Source organism: Coturnix japonica, chromosome 1 (assembly GCF_054131305.1).
Source record: "Coturnix japonica strain WE chromosome 1, WE-NBRP24, whole genome shotgun sequence".
NCBI lineage: Eukaryota > Metazoa > Chordata > Aves > Galliformes > Phasianidae > Coturnix > Coturnix japonica.
Genome location: NC_140663.1, coordinates 75,695,152 through 75,712,537, shown reverse-complemented (window position 1 = coordinate 75,712,537; position 17,386 = coordinate 75,695,152). Strand labels below are relative to the sequence as shown.

Genomic DNA, 17,386 nt, shown 5'->3' with positions numbered 1-17,386 from the left:
CAGTGAAAAACTGGCCAACACCAGTCATTGTGTGATGCCCTTCCAATTTATACTGGTCCTGAAACCAGGGAATGGTGACTTGACTTCCTCTGTGCATCACAGGTGAACAGCAGTGCTTGAAGAGGTAGGTATTACCATGGGGGGTCAGAGATGTATGCTGATATACCTCCTGAACGAATCAAACTCAAAAGATAACTCAGAGAAGAACACTTCCTAATTAATATCCAATGTGAGATACATTGGTGCCGTTAAACATTTTGTTCTTTTGCCAGGGACAACATGTTTCAAAGAACAGGATAAGACCTCAAAATAAAAATATTTTGACTGCTACTCTGTGTTTCTTATATGCCTACTTCATTAACCGTAGAAAACACGTTAGTCAAGAGATGATTCACTTCTTCAACTCAGATAACATGAGAGTTGATAAAAGATGAATGGAACAACCCACACACTGCCCTAGCCTTCCTTAGCATTACAGCACCGTAAGATTAACAGAAGCAATACATTTAGCCAGGCAGGAGAGGACAAAAGGAGACCCTGAGTAATATGGGTTGGAAACTACAGATGCATATCCCATTCCTTTTTCTTTCACTGGCTTCCCCTGGAAGCACTTTATGTGCCTCAGCTTCCCTATCCATCAGCTGGGAATAACTCTGCTTAAGTGTCTCAGTGTTGGTTGAGACACTTAATTCTTTAGTATCCAGAATTTTGTACATGAAGTCCTCCAAAATACTTTTTTTTTTCCCCTCCTAATTCCCATTTCTCCATACCAAGAGTAGGAAAAAAAAAGAAGAAAAAGGGAAATGAGAGAGTTAATTAATAAATAAAATAAATGCAACCTTTCCCTCCCCCCTCAAATGGACCAGCAGCCTATAAACCAACCAGTTCTTCCTATTCCCAGAGGTGGCTTCTGCAGAAGCATTTTCTTTTACTATGCATCCACTGTAGAGTTTCTTTTCTGCTTGGCTGGGCAATCAGGTATTCAGAGCATAATGTAAATGCTCACAACACAGAGGCATGAAAACTTGCCAGACAGAAACTCTAAGTGAGGGATTAACGTTTCGACCCCCTCCCGTGCCCTCCCCTTCCCAGCTTGCCCAGCCCTCTTGTCCCCCCACCCTGGCCCCTCAGAGCCGCTGCTGAGTCCGGCCCCACGGGGACACAAGGCAGGGGACACCGGGTGCAGCCCTGCAGCTTGGAGCTGCTCTCTCTCTGCTCAACAGTGTCCGCTCCCATCTCCATATTCCTCTGTGGTTGTTGCTGATTCTTTTTTAAAAAGGGAAAGAAAAAAAAAAAGAAAAAAAAAGAAGAAAAAAAAAAAAAAAAAAGCACACAACCCCCAACCAACAAAACAAAACACAACAACAACAACAAAAAACCCTTTATTTCCTGCTTTGCCTCGGCAGCACCGAGAATAGAAGCCTTGACGCATCAAATTCTGGGAGCTCACCACTCACCAGGGCTGTGGTTCCTGGTCCAAGCGGTGACGAAGGAGAATCACCTCACAGTCTCTGGAGAGTGGCAAGGCTTGGCTGCTAAGCGTGCCCCGCGCCGATGGGCTTTTTGAGTTCACTGTGTTCCAGAGCGAGTGCCGAGGCAGAGAAATTAGGGAGGGGAGAGGTGGGAAGGAAAATCACTGGAGCCTCTTATGATCAAACTTCCACTAAGCAAGAGGAAATGTCTTATAAATAAACAACAGCAAGAGAAACAAAAAAATCCATCTCGTCCTGCCAGAGGAATGTACATTATTGTCTCTCGACGGAAAACTTTACACCGCACCAGAACACGAGAAAGCAGCCATGTCTCCTGAAGCCACCCTCCCTTTCCGGGAGGGAGGGAAGGAGGGCAACGCCAACTCAGAAAAAAATATTGGGAAGCTCATGAGATTTCCCAGTAGACAAACAAAACTGTCCAAATTCAACAGATGTCACTATTCCAAGGTTTCACACAGGGCTACATTTCTTTAGAAATGCTCATCGCTCCGCCATTCGGACAGATTCAGGGAGGAAGTTCAAGGCAAGGGGAAGGAGAAGGTCACAGTCCATGTGCATGTGTATACATGTCTGTGCGTATATATATATAAAAACAGCATTTTATGCATTTCATAATGCATAGCTGTAAGATAATTTCATATAGGTATTTTCTTAAAAAAAATAGATATGCACAAACTTCTCCCATATTTCTCTAGAATCTTTGAGATTTACAGGCTAGAGACTTTATGCACTCGCTCATCTCACAACACTAAAACCACAGTCAACTTAAAGCTCACATTTGATTGCTCTGTGGGTCACAAGTGACACGAGTTTGGTGATTTCAGTCCAGTCTCTGGCTCTGCAAAAACTATTGCATGATTTGGCACAACGCACGGCAAATAGCAGTCTCTTTATGAGGAACCACAGATGGCAACAGAATGCATAATTCAAATAATTTATCAAGCACATTTGAGACCTAGAATGGGGGGACGGCCTGAGTCGATGAGAAACCAGTATGCTACGAGTCATTATTAGGGAGCTTATTAAATCTGTTTGGCATGTACAGCATTAGAAGATCACGGATTGCTGATGAGAGCCGAGATGCTTGGCAGTGCTGCATTTCGGGTCATGACTAGAAAAGCAGAATACAGCCGGAGAGGAGTTACTTCAGGAGAGAAGTCGGACAAAAGACTAAAAGGCCATGAGATACTGAAAACGTCTTGGCAGCCCCGATTTACACTTCATTTCTACAGGACTCTTCCATCTGAGAAAGAGCTGCAATTCATTCCTTAAGAGTGTACTGCTTATCCCTACCTGTCCCAAATCTCAGCATCCTGAAGCTCAAAAAACTGCACAGTCTGTTTTTCCTGCATGCACAAGGTTACAAATGAAAACACGTTTTTAAACTGATTAGCTTTACACCTGCCTGTTCTTGCTGGCGAAGCAATGCTGTCACTAATTCTTGTTAGCAACGATCAGTCTATGAATGCAAGATATGCAGAGTTATGCTTAAGATTCTTGAAGAACGATTGGAAGGAAAACTTGAGGGTTTCTAATGCGAAATCTATAGTAAATCACAGCTCTTTCAGATTTACACCTTTTGGGGGAAACCATCGTTAAAGCATTTCTAAATCGACGGTACCAAGATGATCTTCATAAAACAAAAGAATTTTCAAGACACTTCTCAGTAGAGGATAAGGAAAGCAACAACACCCATACAACACCTGAGGAGCTGTGGGAAGGAAGGAACTCAACTTGATTATAGCAGACTGACTGGTAAACTGTAAAGCTGACCATCTGGTCATACATGCTAATACCAAACAATTAAAAATGTGTAATCTGAGTCCAAATATTCTCTCTCTTAAACACTATTCACAGTGAAATGATCGACTTAAATCCAAGGTTATTTTAGCACCTTTATAGCTACTTGTTAACTTTGCTTGGGTATTTCAGTAAATATCCTCAAGGAGAAACTCAGTAAGGGCATTACTAATCCACAGCACATGTACAGCTCATGGGGATTCATGAACAGGTATTTGTCCACTTCCCAGCACTCATGTGAAGTGCTTTAAGGCCAATTCCATTCTCCAAGAAGGGAGAAACCCTAAGAAGCCCGAGAAGTTTGAGCAGCCATTGGCATATCTGTCCCACTACAGCAGCTTTGCTCATTCATTGGGTTTGCTCATCATTCACCTCTCAGTACTCACACACAGTAAACCCTCCCATGTTTCTAAGCAGCAATCTGACCCTAGGTTCCCAATAACTTAGCTGTCTTTACATAGATGGAAGTAAAAGCAGTCCAGTGTGTTTAGTAAGTCATTTACTAAACAGTCCAGAGATCAATAGCAGACACTACATTAAGCACTGGCATTCTGATTATTTATCATTAAGCATGAGGAATGCCTGTACTATAAAAATGGGGAGCAGAGAACCAAATGAAATCTAATAAAAAAGAAGAAAGTCTGTGAGGTTTCTGAAAATAAAGACTAAACAAAACAACACAAGCAGTGAACAGATCATGCAGTTGTGATCAAAATCTCAGCAAATTCCAACTGTCTGCCTGTCAGCGTGGCCTATTTCCATTACAGGCTTCAGGAGAGCCTCAGAATCATGCCACTTTTGTTTCACTCCTGTTAACAGCGGCTACTGCCTCAGAACTGCACAACAGCAAGAGCCAGGAAAACGGTCGTTTTCTACTGTTTTTTTAGTTTGACATTTCCCCTTTGTGCTCTTTTTCAAAGCTTTAATTTGGTAAAGGCACTTGTCAGCCTGTATTTTAACAGGTCACTAATAACTTGAGATGCAAGATCTCATCTTTCTTTTTCTTTCCGCTGCTGCCGTCGCTAAATATTTCATTTACCTCTAGCACAGCAGACCACTCCAGAAGGTTTTATTTATCTTATTTTTCTTTCCATAGGAGTGTTTACAGACCACTTTTTATGATTTGTTACTTTGCATCGGGATGGTCTGATCCTACCCGTTGTAGCACAAGAAACCAACTGCAAACAACTATTGTTACTCTCCATATAACTTAATGCTGTAACCGAACTGACATTATTTCTTAGGACCCGTATTCAAAAAATTATGGGTTTTAATTAGGTGGCATCTAAAACGTGTTTCTCTAGGTAGTGTTTTGTAATATTCACCTTATATAAATATAGATGCATACATATGCACGTGCACATGTATATTTACAATGAAAACCATCACAGTTACATTTCCACCTCCTGACTTGGCTATTAGAACACTAAATGTGTTCTGTTGCTGTTCTACAGAGACACACACAAAATTCAGTGTTAGCCATAATCCTTTTCATAGCAGCAATACATCCTATGGGTTTCTCTGCTTGCCTTCAGTAGCCCAAGAAAGGACAAGCCCCCAGGGGGGCTGATGCTTTCCCACACCTTCACAACGAAAGGGGAAGAGACCCATCAGAGCCTAAGAGATAGAGGCTTTCCTCCCCTTATCTCCCAGTGCAGCAGAGGCCACCTTGGGAGCAGCCACCAATAAACTCACAGAGGTTAATTCTGTTTTTTGCTCCATTAACCTCTGCTTAACCTCTGCTCCACCTCTGTAACCCCCTTAGGGAGGAGAGATAGCAACATGATATAGGCAACAGAGCCAGACATATACTGCAAGGAGAGCTGTACTGTGCTATGACTGTCTTTGACACTGGGCTTCTGAGGACCTGGAGACCAGTTTCCTTCACTCCTGCTAATCCTGTCCTCTGAACTGAAAACTTGCAGGATCTCTTCAAGGTAAGCTTCACAGCACTTCAAATCAGCTTTCCATTCAACTATACATTCCTCAGTGTAGGAGGAGATGCACGGGCTATGGCGGCGCACGCAAAGAGAAATAGACCAGATGAGAGTTAAACTGAGAGAGATGAGATAAACCACCTGGAAAAGTCTTCTCCAGATGTAGCTTCGCTCTCTATAAATAGATAATCCGGTATTGTCCTCCAGATGCAAACACAGGGTTGAGATTTTTGTTTTCTTGTTTAGTATATGGCAATTAAAATGTAACAGCCTCTCTAAATATTCCTTTATTTAAAAAAATAGGTCACGGACAGAGAAGCAGCCAGTCATGGTTTGGAGTGGGCAAGCAAACAATTTTCATTCGATTGTGCCCTTGTTTTTGTAACTAGCTTTTCTGCTGTGACCCGCTATACTTACCCCGTCTGCTGCGCTAACCAGCAACATGCCTTTTTAATTTGCCTTCCCGGGGTCTGCATTTGATTACAGCATTCATGTTCTATTTAGATTCTTTTGAATCATGCCCCGTGGTGCTAGCACGAAAGGTGTTATTTATAAAATGAAATTCTGTTGTATTGCGACTTGGATTCAAAGAGGACAAGTAATATTAAATACTTACTTTATTTAATAATATCTTGGATTTATTAACTCAATTTCATTATGAGATTAGAGACGGTAACCTGGAGGTGGTTATTAACTAATAAACAGGCTTCAGGCAACTTCGCCCCATATAAAATAAAATAAATAAAAACACATATATATGCATTTAAATAGCTTCTATTTTGAGGGCCCAGATACACACCTCTAGCTCAAAATAATGGCTTTCTTGACAAATAGCATCACAGAGAGCTACTGGCATCAATAAGCTCACGGTGCCTTTAGGACAAAAGCATCCATACACCATCCCAAGTAAGCATCCCATTTGGTTGGTTGCACCATGTGGGGGGAAGTCTTCCACTCAGTTTTGACAGACCTGATGCAGGCTGCAGTTACTTCAAACTGCTGTGAGCAGCACATTAGAAACTATGAAACTCTGTTGATTCATCCGATTCTCCTTAACCTATCTGGCAATGCAGGGCTCACGTGTGTAAGCTGTCTCACAGTTCTCACTCTCCCAGCATCAGTCCCATGCATTGCAGGATGTACCACAGGAAACTCAGTTTAAGCATGTGGAAAAAACCATAGGCAGTATGTTAGCTCTGTAGCAAACAGGCTCTTGAGATAAGAGCTCCTCTTTTCAGGAGAGAGCATGGAAGTTTCTCACTTTGTATGTAATATAATGTGGCTCTGTATTCTGTTACTTAGCTCTTTCTAGCAACTTACATTACATTTAAAACTAGTGTGTATTCTATTCAATAAGATACAGCACAACCAGCAGCTGAATTTAACTACCTGGCAGCAAGCATCCCAGACTAAGGATTAAATCCAAGTTAGAAAACTCATAGAAGGCTCAAAGTGCCCCAGAGTACAGGAAAATTAAGATACAATTCTCCGTCCATTTCACAAACAAAACTAATAAATGCTAATACACTTAACTCCCTCTTATATAAAATACCCTGTGATGAGACCCGGCTTATGTGACTTTAAATCTGTCAGGTCGAGGCTAAAGCCTGAGTCTGATGTGGGAAAATAGAAGCGTGTCAATGTCACGGGTACAATGGGCTGGGAATTCCCACATGGAGGTGCGCGGCTGCTAAAAGCTTTCACCCCACATCTGTTGCAGTTAGCTGTGAGTCACCTGCAGTCAACTTCATTAGACCTGAGGTGTCACTCAAATGAGACAAGCTATTGCCAGAACAAGAGAAATCAGAATTTTAAGTGTTTGATAGATTAGAAGGAAAGTGTCACGATATGTTAAATGGATATTCAAATATCTTAAGTCCCAGTTTTCAGCTACCTACTGATCGTACGCCTTTGCTTAAAGCTGGATGGTAGGCAAGGGCAGGGGCAAGAAAGAAAGGGTGAATGTCATTTTTCACTCATGTGGCGTTGTTCGTTGCAGTGACTCAGTGAAATATTAAATCCAGGGCATACAGATTATAAGAAGATAGACAGAAATATTTAATTAATTAAATCTGCCCAGAAAGGGATTTGAATTCAGAGTGATCTCCAGCATTTAGGAAAGAACACCTACAACATGGTGGTGCACACACATTCCCAAGAGAAAATAAGGTTAAGTAACTGTACTGAGATGAGGTTAATTTGGGTCAAAAATGAAGGGAGATTGAGAAACAGATTTATGGTGAAACTTTCAAAGGCAGAAGCAATAATTGCACCCGCAAAAGGCATGTGCATCATTGCTACAAACAAAAACACATGCTTGGACTCTCTACAGGCAATCTGGCATCTGTTTCCCATTCCCTCCCTTCTCCTGACCCTAAGACCTCTTTTTCTGGAATTTTGTTCCATGAATATTCCATAACGCTCCACTCTGCTCCGATTTTCATGAAAAGTCAGTGAAAATGCATTAGCTAATAAATGGAAGTTCACAGCATTACTGTCAATCAGTGGTTGGTTTCCATGAGAATAGAGAGAGATCTCAACAGAGAAAAATAGTGAGATGCGGGCACAAGTGATGTTCGATCTACATATGTTATGCATACAGACCACTCTGAAACTACTGAACTAACTTGTTTGGCAATTGATTTATTACCAGGTTCTCTAGGGTATCTACAACAAGCCAAACTTAAACAACATTCATTTAAGTAGTTTGGAAATGAGGCAGAAACAAAAAATATTATTGAGTACGTTAGAAATACTGTAATTTATTCTAATTCTTATTCTAAATCCCCATTTCTTTCTATATGCTCAAAATCACCATTTAAATTTAAATAAATAAATAAATAAAAATACTAAAGCTTTTTTTCTCCCCTGTATATTTCATCCCCCCGGGTCTCAAAGAAAATATAACCATTTCAATCCTAAAATAATTAGTGAGAGAAAATTGTAACTGATAATGTGGATTATAAAAGAAAAAAATCTCCACAGAGTTGATAAAAATATGCCACTATTTCTGAAATTAATGCATCCTGTTTACAATGAACACACCAGGAGGGCACATACACTCCAAGATGCAAGGCCATATGATATGCATGGCACAGGGCTTTATAAACTCTATTCACTTCCAAAAGCACATTTACCTTCTACTACTTTTACCTGCAGTTTTAACCCAAAGTTTCTAGCATAATCTCTATGACTGAACCAAGCAAAAAGAAAGAGCCAGTTATTCCCATGGTTAGGGAACACCAAAACCAGAAATGTTGTAAAATATAGTCCCACTTCTAAATTTCAAACATCTTTGAAGCCTATTACGATTAAATGAAGAGTTTTACAAGTAAGCACTATTAAATGAAAATACTTTGTTTTATATTAAAAAGGGTTAAGTTTTAAAATATACCCCAAGTTCGAGACTATTCAGATGAATGTTCTTGGTCTTCTGATTAAACTAATAGAGAATGAGTTAACATGCTGGGGGAGAGAAATGGGGAGGAAAGGAAAAAAAAAAAAAGCCCCACCAAACCAAAAGCTATTTGACAGATACGGTAAAAAGAGCCTAATTCCATACAACTGCTTCAGTGTGACTGATCTCAGAAGAACAAATAAGTGCTGCAGGGCAGACTGTCTGAACAGTGGATGGAAAAAACAGGAAGAGAACTCAGAGAGAGGACATCACTGGATAAAGCCTGCACGAACTGACATCACTTGGTCTCTCAAAGACCCACCAAGACACAACAAGCTTATTTGAAATGTCATTTATATGCCTTCTCCCAATTCTCCACTTTTTCTCTGCTTTTCTCATCCAAGAAACTCTGTATTTACCAAATGAAAAAAGAAGGAAAGGAAAAAAGCTTTTTTTTCCCTCTATGAAAGCCTTAAAAGTTTTTCTGGGACAGACCAATTTCTAAAGAAAACAAGAATCACGATCTAGCAATGTAGCAGAGAATTGTATCCCCCTTGGGACGTGCTCCTTTTGCCCCTCTAAAGTAAGCCTTTGAAGCCCACTCACAGAGCTTTACAGGGTACTGAAAGAGTTTTCTATCAGGCAGCCACTAAAATAAAGTTGATTTAGAGATTCAGGGACATCCCATAGCTAAAACACAGATGTAATTCAAAGGCAACCCTGTTTTGTAGCGTACAGGGAAACCACTGTTGGAGTACGTTAAAATGTTGCAGTAAGATGGAGGCCTTCACAAGCACATTACGTGTGAGAACAAAGTGGCAAGGATAAAACCTTGGCCTCATCTCAGTTTCTCCACACGTCCCACTGGTAGAACCACAGTTTTCCATTTCACAGGGACGCCCTGAGAATTAGCAGCTTACCAGCAGGCTTTCAAAAAGGCTCAGGATGGCAAACAGTGGTGATGCAGAATGAGCCGGCGTGCTGCAGCAACATGGCTGCTGACAACCAGCAGCAGGTAGCACGGGTCTCAAAGTTCCCTCTTACTGATTCCAAGCTACTTTCACCTTTGTGCCTTTCCAACCCAGGCCATTCTGTGATTCTGTACTTGACTTAAGAAAAAAAAGTATCTCAAGACACAATGCAAATAGCTGTTACAATGAGAAAGCTGTCCATGTTTATTGGAAGGTCATCTTTACATTGCACTTCAGAACAACATATCATGGATGAAGGAACCTAGATCATGATCAGTAGAGGCTATGGTATCACGGTATCACAGAACAGCGCAACATAACTATGCATGCCTCAGTTATCATACACATTCCAGAATTGATAAAGGATGAAACCATCTGATGAAGTTCATCTAGATAAACAGGAAACTGACTGAGCAGGGTGCGCAGCAGAGCAGAGCTGCCTCATGAGCCCTGCAGCAAGAGAACAACACTTGTGTAAGACAGTGCTACAAAGACTGATAAAACCATTACAGCCTAACAGAAGATCGTGTTTTCATTTCCTAATTCAGATCAGATGATGAAGGTTTTGCTGAGATTTTCAAAGCTCTTTAACAAAGGAGGGCTCAACTCAGAGTAGCAGTGGAGCCATTAAAATGAAAACATGCGGTATGCAACATTATGTAGAACTTTAGCACAAACTCTGAGGGCCATAAACACTCACTTGAGTTTTGCTTTAAGTTTCCAAGCTCAAACAAACTTTGGGAGTAAAAGCTGGGAAAATACAACTCCTAACCACCATCTTTCATCAGCAGTTCTCAAAGTAGTCTGGTCTACAGAGATTTGCTATTTTATGATGGTTTCTCAAAGTACAAGGAGGAGAAATGCCTCGTTCAATACTTGTTAGCATACCAGTGGCAGAAAAAGGACAGAACTCAGGTTACTTGTGGTCTAGTCCACCATACTTCCCATGAGGCACAATGCCTGAAGAAAGTTTTTCCTCTTGGATGCTGTAAATTTGCAACAAAGTTTTGTACAACTCTGTTCAGAAGCTGGAGGTACACCATGCCCCTACACTACTTCCTTCACTTCAGTCACATAAGTTTATTCACTGGATCTGGATGAAAAGAAGTGCTCTACTGACTGGAATGACTTGTGTCAGTCTTCAGCTCCTTAAAACCCTGACTAATTTTAGACTTTCTGTGGTTATATGCATTTGTAGTATATTAAAACAGTCTCTCTAGTACATGGAAAACATATGGTTTCAACAATGTTATTCCTTCATGAAGGCCTGTCTCTTCCAAGTTTCCTCTAGATGTACATTAAGCTTGTTTGCTGTTCAGAATGCTTATTTTTATAACTATTTATCCACCTTTCCACAATTATTTAAATGATATATGTGCATCTGTGCATATATATGTATATATTAAAAACACACACATTTACTGATTGAAGATGTAACTACACAGTGCTAATCAGATAAGAGTATAAAAATGGCCTATCCCAAGGAACACATACCTTCTCTGTGCTAGCGCACTGCAAGTTTGCAGAAAGCAAATGCTGCTTGTTGCATGGTTGTTGTTTTTTGTTTTCTTAAATTTCTTACACACACAGTTAATAAAATAAAAAGTGAGAAATAAGAAAGCCAGGAAAGTCTGACCTCTGAATAAATTCAGGATGAATCCCTACATTTTACTGAGCTAACACTCTACTAATGAAGAATATCCATTGTTTCCCTGCCACTCCCCAAATGAGAATAGCTCCTCTCCATTTTAACTTTTTTGTTTTCTTTTCTTTTTTCCTGTGACTATTTACTGTATCAGAATGGATTCACTGTATTCACCATTTCTGGCCATCTCTACAGCTACTCAGAACTTGCTGAAGAACCATCCTCTTGGAAATGCATTATTCCAGTCTCAATTCATTTAGTGAGCATGAAGGAAGCTGTGTTCATCTCTGGTATCTATTTGGCAATACAGACTGCTGTTGGAGAAACAGTTAATCTTAGCCTTGTTTAAGGCGTGATGGCTGAAATGAGAGAAGCGTAGCAGACAAGACCAGGTTGGCCAGTGGGAAACAGTCATCCTTGACCACTGCTTGTGGAACAAGGTACAAATTCCATCAAGCCTTTGGAGAGAAAAAGGAAATTAAGCAAGAGGCAGTTTTCTCAGTTGGTTACAACAAGCACTGCTCATCTAGGTCTGAAGAATGATGAGTCTGGCCCTAGCACCTGGAATGCACAAAAAGTGAATAAAGAGAATATTGCTTATACCAGGGCAGAAAGGTTGTTTTAAGGAAATTCAGATTTATGCTAGACCTACATTCAGTAAATTAGGGAAAAAACTAATACAAGTGAGTAAATAGGACAGATCATAAGAAGGTATAAGAAGTTATTAGCTTAGAAAAAGAAATGGAAAAGGCACGGTGACTGTGACAAAAGAGCAGTAAGCTGGTTTCCATACTACACAGCTGGATCAGGAAAAGAAGAAGCCAAAGACCATACGTTCTTGACAGATATTAGCAGCATTGCCTTGTGAGATTTTTGAGATGTAATTACAATCCTACAACTACAGAAAAATAATCTGGAAAATAGAAATCTACATTTTTCTTTTCAAACCTATTTTTTTTTCCCCTTTGCAATTTACTGTCTGTTAGATTTTGTTTTTTCCCCTGTGTTAATTTATGCTACCAAGTTTGGTAACTCATTGATATGTATGCATTTTGTACGCACAAGAAGATGTAAAGCACTGATCATACAAGAGCCTGAATGCAACTACAGAGGTCAGAAGGAAACATTTGTCCATGAAATCGAAACAAACAAGTTAAGGAACGTACAGCTCCAACAGTCTTCCCAAGTAGCATGGTTTTCCCTTAGTAACATAAGCCATAGAATCTCTCTTCGTTATGTCTGCATTCAAATCATAGGGTGAGAGACTTACTCATATTGTGAGAATGGAAGCAAAATAAGAAAAAATTACACCAAAAACATAAAAGAAACCAAGGAAATGAGAGCTAGACCTGGCATGGGAGAATAACTGCGAGTTATGCAGATGTAACAAAGGCAAAGGGCTACTTGAAAAAAAATAGTTGGCTGTACAACGAGTTGGAGGTACTTGAAAAAAGACCTGATAAATCTGTAACACAAATACAGTGAGGAAAGCACTAGGACAAGCAAGGAAATAAGGAACAAGAAAGACAAATTCTCTTTATTCCTAAAAATGACCTAAAAATGTAGTAATTTCAATACATACTTGTTAGGTGAGTGCACCGCAACTGCGATGCCTGAATTTTGACCTCTGGCTTGATGCAAAATTCTGTTCCAAAAAGAGAAAGGAAAAATGAACTTGGCCTCTGATGGAACTCTGATGAAGGGCTGTTTGCTTTATTCATCCATACAGTTTTTTGCCATTCCTGCTGGAACAGCATGAAGGACAATCACTTAAAGTGTAATGAAACGTGTGCCCAAATGCGAACAGATCCAAACATAAGATTCATCATGCCTCAACAAACTGTAATGCCAGAACCCTCTGCCATCATCGCTCTGTCCGGAAACTGCCCTCAAATATTTGAAGCATTCCTGGAATTAACAAATAAGTGCTGATTTGGCCTAGCTCCTGGCTTCCTGGTATCTCTGGCTGGCACTGAGTTACAATGGAGGGTATTGTTATGCTGCAAGAATTCTTTTGCTTTTCTACTTAAATTTCCCAGTGCCAGAAAGAAGAAAACTGACTCATTTCAACTGTGACTTGTGAATCAAAGATCTGACTAATTTAAAGGAAGTTTTTATATGCTTAGTCTATCCAACCATGCATAGCTTAGATTATTTGGCTTCTAAAGATGATACAACGAGGTAGACACAACTTTTGTTAAATGCAGGTACACACTATTTTCATACTGAAAAGTTGGACATAAGCAGTTCAAGTGTAGCCTCCTCTAACCACACCAACAAAGCCCTTCTATGCTGTCTGGAAAGAGCTGCACATTGCAGTATGCTTGGCCTCCTAGAAAATTACAAAAAGAAAGTAAAAATGACAAGAAATATTTGTCAGTTCCCAAGTAAGTGAAGCTGCAGCATTAAGAATTTGTTTTATACAATATACATAAATGTCAGGACACAATGCAAAAGCTGGAAAAGGAAAATAGAATACTCTCCTGTTCTGTGCTTTGGTCTCAGAAAAAAAGCCCACTCAAACTTGTGAATGCTTGCTGAACTAAACAGAAATATATATCCCTGACACCTCTTTACTGAATAAAACTTAATGTACTACTACAGATATCTATTCTGCCTTTTAAAGCTCAAGGATACAGAGCTAAGTTTCAGATGAAGTTCATCAGAATACCTATAGACCATACTACTTATTCTTTTAATTCATGGATTTCCACAATTGGCTTTCATTTGCCAGGATCCTTCCAAATATTACTTAGTCAAGGCTCACAATGGTCTTTGGGATGGGGAAACACTAGCAAAGGGGTGATGTTATCTACTCATGGCCACAATAGGAAATCTGCGTCAGACAGCACTGTTAGAAAGTTGAGCTCACCAGAGCTCTCACATCTAAAACATGCTTTCATTATCATACAATGAGCAGCTTAGATCATCTGCCCTTCTTTAAGACAAATGAAGTGCTGATCATATCATACAGAACTGTCTAGATATAAGTTTGCAAGGAAGACAAACTAACATGAGGTCCTGTTCCAGAGAAGGACTGCTACAGATGTTCAAATTATGTTAACAGCTTAACCCCCAGGCCATTAGAACTCGAAGTCCTAAATGCAGTGTTTCCCCAGAATGAATGTAGGCACGTTTGTATATTTTTATGTATTTATAAATAAACTATACATGCATCTATATGAATTTGAACACACACACAAAGAACATGCAGTGACTAACATATAATTATCTGGTATGGTAGCAGCACTGCATTCCTGGAACTTGTCCCGTGAAGTGAGTTCAATTCATTCTCCACTGAACTTAACCAAGAACAACCGGAAAGCAGGAAAGCAGCACTCCTGTCATCTAGGCAGGAATACTGTCAGTTGCACTCCCTCCTCACACATTAATCTCTTAATAGTCCAATCTAGGGGTCTAAAGGGATTTTTCTGAGAGAGCTATCCTATTCCACCTCTAGTATAGGCAGTTCAGGCTGACCCTGATGTATGCGGAAAAGTTCAAGCAGGAAGGACAAGCGTGTTGGTAACAGGAAAAACTAGGGATTAAGAGACTCTGGGCTCTTGACCAATACCTTCCTCTGACCTGCTAACCAAGTCACAGGATAAGATGAAAATAATTACCACACTCTGGAGACTGAAAGGCTTGCTGTGCATCTATGCATATATTCAGGTACACAGATATATGTATAAAGTCTTTTGAAAGCCACATGTTGATATAAGAGAGCAGATGCTCCATTTAGCCTGGTTTTCCATCTCCAGTGGAGTCCAGGACTGTGCATCTAGCACAAATGGGAGAAAAAGAAAGAAAGCCTCTTGTGATATCTTCCCAGAATAGTCTCTTCCCCATCACTAGTCTAGTTCATGGGCTTGTATATATACTCATTATACCTGCAGGTGGGGTTGAATTCAATAGTAAAAATAGTAACCCAAAATATAAGCATCACTATGTGGTAACAAACAACTGTAAACACATTACACTCGTACTGAAAAACAGCTTTGTGAACAATGAATACCTAACTGAGCTGTTTCTTCTAGGCAGTACTATTCCTTTTTGCTATGGCTAACCCCAATATCAACCTGAAAAGGAACGTATAACCTGCCAGCAAAGCACAGCAGAACACGTATAATCAAACCCAGATCTGCAAAGCAGAAAAAGCATCATAGTGAACCTGAACAAATCAATGCTTTGAATAGGCAATTCTTATTAGTTTGGATAGAGTGCCATGCTGTCAGACTTACGTTGCTAAAGGCAGTTCATTCACTGCTGTCTTGGGCTCTCTGCTGAACTGTGCAGGGTACATCTAGTGCCCAGTTTTCTCATATCTCCTGGACCAACTTCCACTAAAAGTGGACCAGATTGGAAGCTCAATATCAAATGTCAACACGCATATGCATGACTGCAGCCAGGTACTGATTTTTCAGAGATGCAAAGGTTTTGAGGAATAGGTGTAAAATGGCAACATCTTGGAAATACAGATGGTTTCCCTGTATTCAATTCTTTCCACGTGTCATATTTCTCACTGAGGTAGAGATCCATTTCAGCTGGTCAGTGTCAGTCATGGAACACTCAACTGCAAGAGTCAAATTAGAAATTATACAAACCTGCTATCATTCTTCTACAGACATGAAAATGTACCAACAGGTACATTCCGTGTGTCACTTCTACTACATTTCATCTAACTTTTTTTTTTTTTTTTAAACTGCCTGTAAGTTCTGCATTTAGTCAGAATGAAGACAGGTGTCTTCAAAGAGAAATTTGTCCCATCGTATGAAGTCAGACCAAGAATTTATTTTCAGTTATTTTGGAGAAAAATCTCAAATCCCAACTTCCACATTTCCAAGGTTAAGCAGGAAGGATTTTCACCCGCAGTTGAGATTTCGATTATGTGAGCTCACAATGCAGCAACGGGCTGGACCCATATGCTGGATACCAGCACTTCAAGGCTTGAGGGAAGCTGAAGTGTCTTCTCCCATAAGCACATGCTTTTATTTCACTGCAGGGAAAGCATGTGTGGCAGAAATTCCTCTAATACTTTTCTGCTGTAAGCTGGTACTCCTTTCATCTTTCTCATCAGATGGCATTCCCAGCATGCAGATGGGAAAAACAAAACACTCAAGACCCCTTCCTCTAAAAAAGGGATTTATGTATGGATCCCATTAAAACCACCATAAGTGTTATGAAGAAATCTGCACTAAGAAGAGACTACACCTCTTGATTTAAAAGAAAAAAAAAAAAAGAAAGAAAAAGGAAATAAAAGCTCAAATATCTGGGCATCTCTATCACAGAGATAAATAAAGAGGTAAGGACTGTAGCACAGCTTATCTTCCCAGCAAGAGGACATCTAGTGTGATGAAAAACTCAAGTTGTCCTGATCTAGAAGCAGAAAGAAATTCAAGTTAAATGTTTAAGAGGTTTTGCTTTCCCTTATTTGTTTTTGGGGATTCAAAAACCAAAACTGGACTAACTGATAGATTCTCATATAGGAGGTAAAACAACCATTCTAACCATTGTTTTAAACACAACAGAAAACAATGTTATCAATGTTATTCCTACTAGCAGAAACAGATAACGATATTGCTTTTCAGCCATGTCTATCTCTGCTGTACCTGGAAGGAAGGTAGAGAGAGAATCCCTCAGCATACATTCCTGGTTTTCCTCATTCCATTCTAAGAAATAGAAAGGACACATGTATATGTTACTTCCAGTGCATTCAAAGTGCTGCAAACTGCCTACAGAGAAGCCTTAGGAAAAGCTTTTAAACAGATTCCTGCAAGAAGAGTTAAATAGTTCATCAGAGAACAGATGTGAAGAGAAAGAACACTCATTCTTCCATATCCTGCACCTGTTGTGGCCTCATATAACGAGATGATTATAGTGTTCCTGTCCTTTATCATTCTTAGAAGCGGAATGAGTTTAAACTACACAAACTTCAATCCCTAATTTAACCAAATAGAATACTACTCTACTCCGTCAAATGCTGTATATGCATTCTTAAGTAAATGAAGCAAGAACAACTTGAGTGAGGTACCCTAATTATTTTGACTTTAGACCAAACTCAAATCCTGCAAGTCTTTGTGTACAAGAAAAGAAAAAACTTGCTACACTTCAAATTTGATAAATACAGTTTTCTATTTTAAGTC

At 39.8% G+C, this 17,386-nt stretch overlaps 1 protein-coding gene across 22 annotated transcripts in view; it reads right to left on the bottom strand.

The window, feature by feature from the left end:
• ZBTB20 (zinc finger and BTB domain containing 20) overlaps positions 1–17,386 on the bottom strand; it is a 432,215-nt gene that overhangs the window by 177,216 nt on the left and 237,613 nt on the right. Inside the window, exon 1 of one of the 22 annotated variants that reach the window (XM_015875936.3) lies at positions 12,826–12,965. The exons of the other annotated variants lie outside the window; for them this stretch is intronic. The gene's annotated coding sequence lies outside the window, so the exon portion shown is untranslated. Of the gene's footprint in view, positions 1–12,825; positions 12,966–17,386 lie in introns of those variants that run through there. 22 annotated transcript variants of the gene reach the window in all.